The sequence below is a fragment of the Papaver somniferum genome, chromosome 7 (genome assembly GCF_003573695.1).
Source record: "Papaver somniferum cultivar HN1 chromosome 7, ASM357369v1, whole genome shotgun sequence".
Classification (NCBI taxonomy): domain Eukaryota; kingdom Viridiplantae; phylum Streptophyta; class Magnoliopsida; order Ranunculales; family Papaveraceae; genus Papaver; species Papaver somniferum.
This window is the reverse complement of record NC_039364.1, coordinates 127,505,022-127,520,886: the sequence shown is the minus strand read 5'-3', so window position 1 is coordinate 127,520,886 and position 15,865 is coordinate 127,505,022.

Here is a 15,865-nt window from a genome sequence, read left to right as displayed (position 1 = left end):
ACGAAAAACCCCTAACTCTTGAAGCAAACTCAAAATCAGTAGAATCCAAGCACAATCTAAACACGTAATCCAAGTAAAATAGCAAAGAAACTTTGTCTTTTGGTTTGGTAAATGATCAGAACTGTGGGGAAAACAAAAATGGAGAGAGAAGTGAGGTAAAAGACGGCTTCTCTTTCTTTGTTCGTTTACCTGGCGAGATTTGGGTATACTCAAACTAATTGGGGTATACCCAATAAGACAAAATGTGGTCATTTTGAAGTAAAACCAAGCCACCCCTTAACCTTGTTTTTTATAAATGGCTAAAATGCCCCCCAATGATTAGCACTAATTTAATTAAAATGATTAGATTAGTTAAATTAGTTAGATTAGTTAGTTGATTTATAAGTTGGGTTTTAGAAATAATTTAGAGAGAGAAGTAGAATGAAGTAGTAGAGGAAGTTTTTTTTTTTTTTTTTGGAGGGGGTGGGGGGGGGGGGGGGAAGTTAGGGTTTTTGAGAAATTTGTGATATGAGTGATGATAATTCAAATCCTGATTTTGAAGTGGGGGCCTTCTAACTTTCCTCCTACATATGAGTGCTTGTATGATGATCTACCAGACCATGATCAAATGGATTACATGCATGACCCTCACTTTTACTTTCCTCAAACTCATGATGGGTATGGAAGTGATGAATATCTTGAGCCAAATGTAGAATCCAATGACCAAGAAGAAGAGAATGGAGGTGCAAGTAATCAGATAGACAACCTACGTGGTGAATATTGTGATTTTTCCATGCAAATGATGGATTTTGTTTTTGTTTTTTCACTTTTGTTGCACACGGTCGGCAGGGTCGACGCTTGTCGATCATGCCGGCCAAACACGCTGGCATGGTTGTTAATTGAACAACGTGCCGACTTTTCATGAGAAGCATTTGTGTCGGCATGGTAGACTTATAAAACCATGCCGACTTTCAGTTTTACAACACATGAGTCATTACTTGAAAATGCTTTAGCCGACAGCTTATTTTTTTTGAACCTTGCCGACTCTAGCTTGGTCAGCACTGTTAAATTTTGATTCCTTGCTGATTGTTTTGTTGTCGGCAGGGTTTTATATGTCGACCCTGCAGAATCTGTGAATACAAATCAACTAAATTTTGATGTTTTGTAGATTGTTGCATTGGTACCGATGACGGATCAGCCTCAAGCTCAGAAAATTAGGGGTCCTGATACTTCCGCACATTATGCTAATGATTTGGAATGGAAGGAAAAAGACGACGCGGTCAATTTGATTGTTGAGAAAGCAAAAGAGAAGATGTGCGTTCTAGTGAAAAACACCCAACAAAAATCTACGCGGTTTGAAATGGTATGCGAGTGTTATGGGTCGCCGGACGAAAGTCACAAGAGAAAGGGTTATGTGAATGATAAGAAGACGACTAGGGTGTACAAGACAAAATCAATGAAGTGTGGATGCCCATTCAAGATTATTTTTGGGAGGAACAAATACAACGATGACATGCGGAGAATGACTAGAGTTGATGTTGGTTGGCATAACCATAAAGATCCGGAAACTCTTGTTCCTGGGTGTTCTCTTCTATTATAGTCGGCAGTGTTTTTTAGTAGAACCGGTCCGTCGATAGTGTAACCGACATGGTTTGTAAACAGATAACTGCCGACTATTAAGCCACCGGCAGGCTTTTAATTTAGTACAATGCCGACCATACATCGGATACAAATGTTAAAAACTTAACCCTAACACATTTGGGACATAGATAGTATCTTTTTCCGGTACACAATTTCTTAGGAGAGGTAATTAGCTTCATCTTACCGTCGCAACATGGATCTGTGCATGGTAGAAGGTTGATTTTAGCAACTTCATCTTCATACGAAGCTAGGCGCTCATCTATCCAATAAAAAAACCCACAACAAGTACATTTTGAAGCATACGGCTGATATACATCTCCTACTGCATCTTTCATGAGAAATAAGAATCCCTTACAACCTTCAATAGTGCATTTGCTTCCTTCAAAGGGACAATCGTTTGCAAAATGACCACTTAGTGTACAAAGACTGCAAATATTTGGTGGTGAAACTCCATTCTTTATGCAAGGTTGAAGATGAAGTTGAGAATGCTTTTATAATAACAACACACCTAATATCTTGATTCTGAAATTTTTAGCCGTTGAGCATTCAATGGGTTGTACTTTGTACCTAAAAAGTGCAACTAACATTTAAGTCGGCAAGGTAGAGATTTCAAAACATGCCGACCGCCACTTTTTGATAGCATAGTGGCATGTAAAAGCCTGATACGGTCGGCAAGGTATAATTTACACACCATGCCGACTAAGAAAAACATGAAATTTGTCTAAAACTGCACAAAAAAGAATAACTTCTAAAGCAACTGAAACTGAAAATTAACATAAGTTTAACAAGTCTAAAACCAACAACTAACAGTTCAAATAGTTCAAACCACAATATAAGTTTCTAAAGAAAGCAAGTGAAACATAATAAAGTTTAAGAATTTCATGGATCCTTCTTGCTGTTGTTATCTTCCTCCACATCACTAGCTTCTTCACCATCACTAGTTTTTTCAGCAGCATCAGCTTTTGCTTTTCCCTTATCTGGACCTATGTAGTCACCGTCCTCATTGTAATAGGGGTTCACTCCAAAAAAGTCACATGCCCTGAAAAAAGTTCTTGGATCAACCTCCTCTTCTTCCTCCTCTGATGATGTGCATTCAACATAGTTGAGGGGATTGCTAGGACTGTGCATAAACCTTAGGAATTTCTTCAGGATCTTTCTTACCCATCAGAAGTAACTTCCTTACAGAGAAATTCTTTTCAGTTTCATCTTTAGGATCTTCTACATTGGGATAAATTCCGTCAATAAATTCTAATAGCTCTTCTGCAGTAACCGAACAAGGTAGATCTTCTTTTTTTTCCTCTGGGAACCTAAACAATGCACAAATAAGAGATATGAAAACAAACAACACAGTTGAACATACGATATCGGTCGGCAAGGTTTAAATTTGGATAACAATCTCCCTTCCACTTTACGTGTACGGGGAAATGGCGAAGAATTAATTATTGTTCTCCTTGTTTCTCAGAGAAAAATAATCAATTCCTGACCACTTACCCATACACATAAAGAGGGAGAGAGATGAAAATTGTTACACATTTTCATATGGTTTTGGTCATCTACTGGTCGGCAAGGTCGATAAACTAAACCGTGCTGACTACCAACTGGTCGGCAAGGTTGTATTCATCTACAATGCCGACTAATAAACAATCGGAATGGTCCTATTTAAGAAAGATGCCGACACTTAAGTAATGAAAATCAAGTTTCTGTGATGGTACAAGACTAAAACCATTTTGTTAATATACCCTGCCGGGCCTGGTTATTGTCTAACAGTCTCCATGGATGCTATGAAAGGTCGGAAGGTTATTCATCATAATACGATGCCGGCTCTTACAAAACAAACAACAGACGACATGTTCTTCAAGTATCGACCTTGCCGGCCAAAATCCCTGAAAATCATAATTTTCGATTTCTAACCAAATCTAACAATCACAAAACACTAAACAATAATGGGTTTGAGTTTAGAAATCACTTACAGTCTTCTTTTCACCGGCGGATGGTTGTTTTCAACATTCTCAGGGATTGAACTTTTGGGTTTAGTAGTTCCATCTTTTCCCTTACCTTTTTTCTCTGATTTGGATCTTTTGATACTTCCTGTTGAATCTGTGTTATCTATTGATCGTTTGGAATCAACCATTTTCCAGGAAAATCAAAATTTTCAATTTTCAGAGATTTTTTCTTATGAGTTTGATGGAAGATGAGATGAAGAAGAAGAGAAGATTAAGAGAAGATTAACGATTTGTTTAAGTTTTTAATTTTAGGGTTATTAGATTAAGTAATAGGGTTAATTAGTTCAAGGGTAATAAAGTAAAATCACCCCACTTTTAGCCTCCCCTTAGTAAGGCACTATGTCCATATAAATCTGGGTATACCCCAATTAGTTTGGGTATACCCCAATCTCGCCACGTTCTTTTAGGCTTTCTTATCAAAATAATTTAACATTATACATTTATGTGGAAATATCTAAACTTATCAAAAAATAAATGTGGAAATATCTAAGGAACCCAAGTTTGGTTACTCTCTCTTCCATAAACCCTTCATTAAATGGTATATATGCATATCCCAAAACTTAAGATCTTCGGTTAAGATTAATAGATTCAGATAGAATTTTTATATTCATATTTTTCACAAAACCAAACTAACCTTAATTAGTTACATATTATTATTAACATAATTTTTTAAAAATTCCTTTAATAACCGGCTCATTTTAATAGCAATAATATTTACTAGAAAACAGTTCCAGAAGAAAATCATACAAAACTTTTGGTTGGTAGCCTAGCGACAAGATGGGCTCCAACTCCTTTTTGAATATCAATGCCTAATATATAGAAAATAAAGCTACCAAAACCACTACTTGCATCGGTACTAACTACATAGTTTTTCAAACGCTTAAAAAAACACAAAGTATCTTCACCAAGTTCCCCAATGAAAAGACGAGGGTACCCAAATATACCTCAATCTAAAACTTTTCCACCTATAAGTCCTTTCTCGGAAAGTGATTGTCTATGGACCGAGTCGAGACAATACAACTAATCGGTTCACACTTCGTGTGATCGTCTATGGATACGAGATCGAGACAATACAACAATGAAGTATGTTTACTTGATAAAAGGTTTGGACTTAATCAAACACGATAGGATTGCTATCAAGTAAATAGGAATTAACGTTTGTGTATTTTACTTCTAATTACAATAAAACAGTTATAATTGCGGAAATAAAAAAGTAAAAAACACAGCAAGATTTTGTTAACGAGAAAACCGCAAATGCAGAAAAATCCAGGGACCTTGTCCAGAATTGAATACTCTCAGGATTACGCTGTTATACAAAATCTAAACCAACATCGTATAGTTGAGACCAAGCAACTAAACTTATAGTTCACCTAGTTCCGTTTTTATCCCTGCGCCTCCAACTTGCAATAAGTCACGCACTTGGAACAATTTATTTGGTTCGTATTCCAAACAGTAATGGAACAACAAATCTGTTTGGTAACAACTCTTTTCAACCAAGTGATATGAGTTTGACCAAAGGCTCTTCCGTTTATCCCAATAAACTCCTTTGTCAGGTCTTATCCAATAACAATTACCAAAGTAATTGTCAAGATTTTGCAATCAATACTTTGAATCACAAAGAATTGTATTGATGTCGATCTACTCAACTAATCAATCAAATCTATCACAAAGATAAACCGATTATAGTTGGGATCCTTTTCCAGCCGAAACAAGTTTTGTGCACACCAAAGATTATGAACCCAAATATCTTCTTTGTCTTCAAATCTTCTTTGATCTTCAATAAACACCTGCACACAATCAACTTGAATCTCTTGTGATCAATCACACACAGAACGGAGTCTGTTAACAATGGATTATCACAAGACGTCTTTAGATCTACAAATAGTCTAAATATCCCCGTCGAAACTTCGATCTAGTTTGAGTGAATCTTATATCAGAAGAGAAGATTCTCAAGCATAAACAAACTAGGTGCAATCAAAGTTCAACAACCGTTAGTCAATCAAATCAATCGAAAACAAAAGATAAACTGCAATTATCTAGTTTCCCACAAATGGTACTAATAGAGCTTCTCAATCCCAAAGAAGTCTTTAAACCGAGCGGTCGTAAGAGTTTTTGCCTAATTAGGTTACTTTCCTCTCCGAATAGGCGGCTTCACCAGTAACAACACAACTAGGTAGTTTTGCTGGCTATGAGGATTAGTTTGCTTGAAATGCAAACTTTGATATTTATAGACCAAGGAAGTTTGGACACCAAGGAATTTACAAAACCAAAAATATTCTCAAGATATGTATATATTTCGAAATTCGGTTTCAATAATTCCTGGAAATGCTTTGTCCAAACATTGACCGAAAATATCCAACTAGTAAATGCACATTACTAATTTTCATTTTCCAAAAATAAAATTAAAAACCTTAATTAAAAGATTCTCAATTTATTTTTCGATCAAGGATTTTCCTTTAGCTATTAAGGAATATCTTTGAACAATAAAAGATACGTGTTACTGCACATGTTCAAAGTATGTCGACATCTTAACTTTGTAAGTCATCTTTCATACTTACAATCTTGAAACTGATTTGCCTCACTTCCAAACAAGTTTAGAATTGGTTCTTCTGACTTTCAAGAACTATGTGATTGATTAGAACACTCAATCACCAAACATGGGTTTCACGGTTCTACCAAAACAAGTTTCGGTTCTACCTCCATGTGGGTACTGGATTTAGTCACACTAGCTTTCCAAAAATTTGGTTGGCTAGGCACTAGGATCGGTTCCCACATATATATGGTATCTAACTTTTATTTGTTTCACATGTCCATAGGATCGGTTCCCAATGTCTAAAAACGTGTTTCACATGTTCATAGGATCAGTTCCCAATATCTATAAACTTGTTGCACCTCTTACTAGGATCGATTCCCCTTTGTGATCGGTTGCACCTCTTACTTGGATCGGTTCCCCTTTTCCTAGAGTTGGTCATACCAATTACAACAAATCGGTCATACCATCTCATGTGATTACTTAAGATCGGTTTCACTAATAAAAGTCATACCAATACAAAAGTCAGGCCTTGTGAATAGTTTTACCAAGAACATAAACAAGTCATGAGCGGTTATACTAATCACACATATTGGTAATTCAAAAGATATGCAATGAATAACAATACCAATAAGCCTAGTGATTTCCCTTTTGATTCACGCAATACTTATAATGTCTCATATCCTAATACTTTCAAGCTAACCTATACAAAGTTGACTCTAGTACATAATCAAGCGACTCTTTAAATGAGTTTTGGCTCACTAAAATATGACAACCAAACTTGGCATACCAACGCTTGGTGGGTTCAACCGAGCTATGCTCTAACACCCCAAAGTAGAGAAAGCTAGAACACCCAGACCGTAGCCATGTGAAACACACTTGTCCAAGTATTTAATGCATTTGAGCGAAGCCGCACTAGAAATAAATTTTCCTGGAACGAAAGAACGAATACTGTCACCAGTGAAGGGCGAGACACCTGTGACGTCCATACAAACATCTTGTTCATTTTCCCAGTTGAGAACAAGAATATCAGCAGGCCTCAAGTCTTTGTCATCATCGGACAGAAAACCAAGGGAAACTTCCTTGCGTGCAGGCACACCAGCTTTGTAACAAATGTCGGCAATAATATCACGAACAAGATCATGTCGAAACTTAAGTCCAACATATTTAGCACAATGAAGTGCTTGGTCCCCAAAGATGTCCATATATCTGTTACAATTTGTGCATAGACCACCCTCAACAAATAATGGGATGCCCAGGCGATAGCAAAGCATAGCTCTGAACTGTCTAGGCCCGATGCACTGATTAAGACCACTAATAGGTATAGCTAATAAATAATCTTGTGCGTGATTGACACGGTTACACTGCCACAAAATGGAATATCTCACAGACATAGAAAATTGGTCTGGGATTTGCTTCTTAACTACATCAAAATAAGTGACTGTCAGGGAGTGCATGGAAGGTAACCCACATACCTGGATGAAGTTCTGAAGAGCCGATTGATAAGCAGAAACTGTGCTTTTTGAGAATAAATTACCAAGGATCGCCTTTTGCACCGAAGTTGTCTGACTTTGAGAAGCGAGATAACAGTAGGTACTAGTGTCAGCTATGGTGTAAATGCCAAGTCCACCATCTTTGATAGGCAAGGTAGCTAATATCTGTTGTAAAGGACCAAAACCCGTGCCATCGCCAGTGATTAGTAGTCTCAAGTACTTAAGTAAATGGTCATCAAAAAGATCAGTGGCTGATTACAGAGCTGCAGGATTGGTAGTTCGCATTGCAAAATATAATCTAGACACACCAGTGCAATTGCGAAGTAAAAGCATCTCACTTTGAGGGTCTTTGAGATTCTTGATTGCATCCATAAGTTGAACAGTCTTTTTCACCCTATTCAACATCATATCACTAATAAAGTTCAAATCCAAACTCACCGGTCCACCCAAACGTTTAACACCATTAGCAGGTCTACCAATATCTGATGGGAAAACACCATCAGTTGTGCTTCTAGGATCAATGGAAGGCCAAAAAGACTTCTGTTTTCTTTATATTGAGATGTAAACCCCGACTTGGTCCTTCAGTTTCTTTATGCTCAAATCCTTGGCTACCTCCAGTGTGTCACCAATAATTATACCATCATCGAGGTACCATGCATGTAAATCGAGATTGCATCGAGAAACAATATTCTTCACTAGGGGGTTAAGTGTCAACGCAAACAGCAAGGGACCGAGAGGGTCCCCTTGTTGAACTCCAAGTGAAGAAGACAAAATATATTGGTCGTAATAGAGTTTAGCAGGTTGAAAGTAGCAAAATTCTACCCAACGAGAAATACCTGGACAATGAAGACGAACTTCCTTGATGAGCTGAGATCTGCTCACCATGTTGAAAGCATTAGAAAAGTCAATGAGCAGCATTGACATTTTGTCTGAATGACCTTTCATCTCCAGTAAGCGATTAACAACATGTAAGATACTCTCTCCCCCAGCCGGTACACCAACCCCAAATTGGTAGTCACCTAAATAAAGTCATATCTTTGGCGACAGAGGAAGCAGCCACTTTCGAAACCAATCTGCGCCAAGCGTACCAACTGCAACGGGCCTAATACCACCGCCAGGTTTAAGTAACGGAGTCAAGGGAGCACTGGCAATGAACTCTCCTAAACACTCGGGGCATTTTCCGGCCAACCAAAGATTGACAACCCCAGTAATCGAAGCGAGTAAATCGTCCGCAACTGTTTTTGCAGCCCCACTTATCACATCAACTAAGTGTTACACACGTAAGCCATCACGGCCACATGATGTTCCTTTTGGAAAGCTCTTGATAGCTCCCAAAACTATCCGAGAGTCCACCACGACTGAGTCGACCATGACAGCATCGACGAGGACAGTTGGAGGAGGCGCGCGTGGGTGCTTAGCTTGCATATCATTATACGTATCTTCGTTACAATGAGCCACCCCAGATGAAGATAGCACACGGATTGCAACATCAAAATGGCCGCAACTTATCTTCTTCTGGCAGACCATTATATTAGCTACTCTTTGCTTCTTCAAATATGTATTCTTAATCCTCAAACGAATAGGCTGATTTAGTAGTTTGTTCACCAGGAAAAAGCATCCATTGGGCTCTTTCCGACTCAAAGTGTTTGATTGATGGCTGCGATTTGTAATCTCTTTCTGTTACCAGATTTTGCCTCAGCAGAGCTTCTCGGATTGAATAATGTTAGAGTAAAGATAGGAAGAAGAACAAGTTGTAACCAAGCCGAAAGACTACCTGAGCTAACGATGACCTTGTCGAGACAAACCTTCAGTGCTCTTGAAAATGCAAGCCTGCACTGATGGGGTATGCAGGTAACAATAGTGAACTGTCTTTGGAGCACGACGTTGAGTAAATCAGTTGAAAGAATTCCTACAACAACATCATCGTCTCCCTTGCAAACTGCATAGGAAGGAAAACTATCCTCCGTAGAAGCATCACAGTCTGTAGCACTTGTAAAATCTAAACAATCAGCTCTGTCTTCGCCTGGTTTAGCTAACCCATGAATTAGAAAATCAGCGCCTGCACCATTGAGTGGTCCAGCGATGACATCTCCATGCACCATTCCTTTTCGTCCCTTGCACGACATTCTCCAAGTATGCAGATACATACATCTACAGCACAACCACATACGTAAACAAGAAAGAGCTTTCTCCCAAGCAATGTAGATACTCAAGTTATGTGCAATCGTCTCTCTGCAGATGGTTTCGTTGTCATCAGAGAGAAAATGCATATCATGCAAATGTTTCAAAAATGAACCTTTAGCATAGCCTCGGTCGTTAACTCCATCCCGACATCCATGAAAGTTCTTGAAGGGGCAATGACAAAACCCAGCATCTATTGCAGCTAAATCTGTAGATGAAGAAGAACTGAAGGGCTCCTGCGAAGAAGGGGTTGCAGACGTAGTGCAAAAAGAAACAAACATCTCGTCTGAAAGCAAAACCTAAAAGAAGAACACGAACCCTAAAAATAAAAAAAATAAAAAAACAAAGGAAAAAATGAAAAACTACGATCGAGATTGGGAAATCGTGGAAGGAAAATCAAAAAGAGATTAAAAACGAAAAGAAAAATCAAAGGAGACATGGTGATTCTGGCTAATTAGTCACGAATGTTTTTTATAAGCGTTATTTATGGTCAAAAAGATCTTCCACTAAATTGTCTCCCTTAATTCCGGCAGTTATGTTTATCATCTTCATTATATTCTCTACATCTAAATCGTCTAACATTAGAACCCCTAATTAATGTTAATCAATGTTCGTATTTCTCATATACGTTTCTTATTCTGCTTAGGTACAAATCTTTTCTTATTTTTCATAAACTCCAATGATTAATATATGAAAACCTTCAATTGTGATCAATAAAAGAAAACGTAGGTAACCATGGGAAATCATAATTAATTCCTGATTTTTTTTTTTTTAATATTTTATAGGGTTTAGGTTATTCGCATATGGGTGATAATCGAAATTATTTCTAATTATTGATAATTGCGATTTCACTCTAGTAAATTTGATGAAACTTTCACGCGTCTTTCTATGATGGTGAAATTGTGGTTATCACTGTAATCACAATAAAATTTGTGAGAATTAGAACTTTCAATTTTATTTACGTTGCTTATTGTAATCTTTTTAAGAGAAAAATAAATTTTCTCAATTCCATTGCGCATGTCGTTAATTATAGGTAAAAAATTCGATTTTTCACCAATCATATAGTGAAAACTAAAACTTCATCCATGGACGCTAGTGAAACTAGAATTTTCAATAGTGATAATTGATTTTTTTTTCTAATTCTATTGTGACAATTGAGTGTTTTTTTCTCATAAGTCTCCCACGGTGATAACTGATTTTTTTTTCTATTGTTGTCGCCTATAAGGAATTTTAGGTTGTGGAGGAGATTAACAAATAAACGTGATAAACAAAGAGATCAAAAAGAGTTATTTTAGGGAGTTAGTTTAGGGAAATTAAAAGAGTTATTTTAGGGATTAAGTTTAGAGAAGTCAAAAAATAGTTATTTAATGGATTAAAATCAATATTTTTTTCACGTTATTTTTTCTAACAAAATTAATTTAGGTTAAGGGTTATTTTGGTAATCGAGTTATATTATGAGTTCTTCATATATAAAAACTTAATGATAGGTTTCTAATAAGAAAGAAAATGGGATAAAAATAATCTTCCCCTATATTCATACCTTTCTCAAACCCTAGGTCAAAATCCAATGACGAGGAAGAATAAATGGAATTTTTACACGTGACATGCACACAAAATTTATGTGCAACTACTAAACAACATCCCTACTATTCCATGTACTAACCAATTGGTTATTTGCACCTCAAATTGAGATATTGGCACCCCCAAGCACACAACTAAATGAATTAAAATTAGCAAAGATATGTACACCCCACAATGCACATTTGCTATACCCCATTTAGACGGGTCGGGTTTGGACAGAAAGCCTGAATCCAAAAGTACCGGGTATCACAAAGTGCGATGTAACAATACATCCACGATGATAAATGTGAGTAAGTCGTGCTGGCAGTTGAAGGAGTTAGCAAAGTAGTGGATGGACGATCAACCAGGTCTCCTGCGCAATGTGGAACTGGTTCAGCCACGATCCCCACTTATTCATTCTTCTACTCCTATGCAAACGTCACACTTACTATAGATTGATGTGTTAATTACTTCTGTAATATAAATAAGTTTATCAACCTATGATTGGATAACTTATCTTAACTCAACGTAACTCAAGTCAACTCAACGGATCTTAATCGAACTTAACTGAACAGAACTCAATCAATCTGATCGGAATTTTCCGACAATCTATGAAATTTGCAGAAGTCTCCAACACGGAGAATTCAACTCATCCACAATCCATCAATCATCATTGATCTCACACAATTCTCATCTTCCCTCCTACAGATCAACCCTTATCCCTCTTTGTGACCAAATTGATTCTGGAATGACCATTGTCGTGGTTTAGCCCGGACTCATACAGATTGATCTCTCGAACTCAAAGCACTCATGTGTAGTGCATCTGTTAAAGGTTTAAGCAATTTACTTAATCGAGGATGTTCCATACGCACAACTCTTCACTTTCCTCGAAAACCAACAAATCGTTTTTACCCATCAACAGAGACATGGAGCTTCTACTTCTCAGAATCCAGCTGAGATGAGTGTAGTATCAACTGGTACTTATGATCCTCAGTTCTGGGCTAACCATTGTTCTCGAGTTAGCTGAACGGAATGTAGTGTACTGATGTATAACTACAAGAATTGGAACAAGGGTAACTAGCAGCAAGCTTCTTTCTCTCTGCAAGCAGAGCCTAACCTTCAAAATTGAAAGCAAAAATGGTTTTTCATTGACTGAATTTCACCTGAGTACAATCATTAGTCTTTAAAGGGCCAAACCTGATAACTGTATCCAACAACTATTAACACATCAAGCACAATTATTGTTTCCTAGGAAATAACCTAAATAACCTAATGTTAATTCCACCCCTGGCTGACTTAAGTTACCCCCCAAAGTAAAAGTAATTCAAAATTACAATTTAAAGTTAAAAGTAACTTGCAGGATCATGACATTGCCCCTCTCATTTAGAGATCCTTGTCCTCAAGGATAAAATCTGGAAACTGAGCTTGTATGTGAGCAGCATCCTCCCATGTAGCATCCTCTGGAGAAGAATTACACCATTTTACTAAGATCTTCTTGATGATGGAAGTGTCTTTGAGAGTAGTTCTAGTGTCTAGGACAGCAACAGGCTCCGCCATAAACTGTCCTGCATGATCCACCAATGCTAACTGAGGAGATAAAGCTGCATGTAATCCCAGCTTCTTCTTTAATTGGGATACATGAAAAACTAGATGTATCCTAGAAAACAATTAACATGAATAACTGTATCATTTATTCGTGAATAACTTCTTCAGTGGATAAGGCTGCTTGCTCTTCTGTATCATCATCAGCAATTAACATGAATAATTATTGAGTTTTACACCTGTGACCTTGTCTGTAGAATTCATTACAGTTATAAGAAAGCCTTTTATCCTTTCGAACTTGCATTTGTGCATGAGTAAGTCTTTTGACAGGAGGTATAGGGTTTTCAGGTGAAGTCTTGGTTGGTGTAAGTGGATGAGTGATTATTGGTGGTGGTGATGAACCATTGCGTTTTGTATATGTAGATGAGTTAGAGAAAAAAGGTTTGATGGCAGAAGGTGGATGGGAAACATATATGGTGTTGGTGCAAATGGTTTGGAGAAGGACTTAACTGGTCTAGGTTGATGAATTAGTGAAGTTTGTTACAATCTATCCAGGTAAAATTTTTTTGGAGGTGTCAGCTGGTTTAAACATTTGCACAACAGTGCGGTCTCTTCTTTTAAGCCACTAATGAAGCTCAAAGTATAAAAACTCTCAGGAAGAGAGGGATTGTTAGCAACCATATAACTTTTATAATGCTCCCATTTATCATAATAATCCTCAACAGTGAATGTTTGAGAGAGTTTATTAAAGCTACCCACATAGTTATCCTGAGCAACATCTTCAAAACGAGCATATATATCCTGAACAAAAGTATCCCAATGAATAGATTCTTTACCTTGATGGTAGTTGAGATGCCATGGATCGACTTGAGAATCGAAGTGGATCGCAGCCATGTCAACACGTTCTTCATCAGGAAATTTTTGTAGGTGAAAATATATTTCACATTTGAGAACCCAGCCACGAAGGTTAGTACCATTGAACCTCGGAAAATCTACCTTTGGTGTATGATTAAATTTACCAGTGGAAGGTGGATTTAAGTTTTTGATGAGATGACGAAGGTCATTGAAACCTAGAGGATGAGAATCACCAGAAGAACTTGGATCTGAAATGTTATTTGAATCCTGATGATGAGGTTGATTAGGCTCAAGTAGATTGAGAATAACACTAAGCTTCGAATCCAAATTACTGACAGAGGTCCGTAGAGGTCCAATCTCATCTTTAATTTCGATAATAGATGCAGAATTTTGAGTAACAACGGTGGTGATTTCTTGAAGTTTTTCTTTGGTAGCCATAGTTACAGGTTCCAGGATGGAGTCTGATACCAATTGTAGTGTACTGATGTACCACTATAAGAATTGGAACAAGGGTAACTAGCAACAAGCTTCTTTCTCTCTGCAAGCAGAGCCTAACCTTCAAAATTGAAAGCAAAAATGGTTTATCATTGACTGAATTGCACCTGAGTACAATTATTGATCTTTAAAGGGACAATCCTGATTACTGCATCCAACAGCTATTAACACATCAAGCACAATTATTGTTTCCTAGGTAATAACCCAAATAACCTAATGTTAATTCCACCCCTGACTGACTCAAGTTACCCTCCAAAGTAAAAGTAATTCAAATTACAATTTAAAGTTAAAAGTAACTTGCAGGATCATGACATGGAATCAGATGGGGATTATGCTCATGAGGTTTACTACAACACTTTTCGGCATGTAGATCTCAAGACTTTGGCACGTGTTTCCCTTCCTGATGCTGAAGCTAGAATGGCTGTAAAACTTGTTGTAATAATTATTATTATCTTTTGAGTTATAAATTTATTTAAAGTTTTGTTAGCTACTTTAAGATTTATCTCTTTTTCAGTTGGTGGATGAATTCACCAGTGGTGTCCTCCGCACCAGGCATATAAAGGTGAAGTATGACGAATACACCCATGTTGTCGGATCTTTGAAAGCTATATGTTCTCAGATGAAAGATAAACTTTACCTTGAGAGGTCAAATACTCAGAAGTTACCTCACCTCTTAAAGAAGTGTCAGGAAGATTTGAGGGCTTCAAGATCTAAATATAGAGAATATAAATCTAATGAGAATCTTCTCAAAGGTCAAATATCTCACTTGAGTCAGCATATCAAGAATGTTCAAGATCAATTATCCATATCCGAGGCTCTTCTTTTTCATCCATATGATATTGGTGAGAGTTCAGATCGAGCTGTTGCTACTATTAATACTGTTGAACCTGCTACTGGCGATGTTGTTAATCCAAAAGGTTTGGGCAGAGCTTCACAATCCTTTGTTGATGATGAAGATGTTGAAGGAATTAAGATTTCTTTGTTTTTACTTTTTTCTTTCTCTTGTTGCTTTTTCTATTAGCTCTGTAAAAAAAATTATGTTAATGAAAATTTACTTATTTCGTCTAAGTGCTTTACGAAGTTTGAGATGTTTTTTTTTGTTTGTTTATACCCCCACTCACTCCCTCTTTTTTATGGGTAAATTTTAAGTTAAGTTAAGATTCTGATTTAGATCAGTTCTTATTAGATAGTTTTCTTGTCAATAATGTTGAGCTTTGACAAAAAAAAAATTGAGATTCAATGCCTTAGTTAAAAAATTTAAGCTTTTAGCTTGTGATTATGATTTTAATTGTTCGACTGGAGATAACTTTTAGCTATCTCGATCAAAAATTACTTCTAGTTTTCGATCTTTTCAAATTTTAGCTTGGTCATTTTGACCTCTATGAGTTTGATTATGGTCTTTTTTTAGCTGTAGAAATTTGACTTTAGACTTTTGGTCTGTGTTGTTTGACTTTGGACTCTCGACCTGTAGAAGTTTTTGGTCTCTCGACCTGTTGAAGGCTAACTTTAGTCTTTCAGTTTATGTTGTTTGAATTAGTTTATCTTTATTCTTTGTCTTTTGACTATTGAATATTTTTATCGAGTTG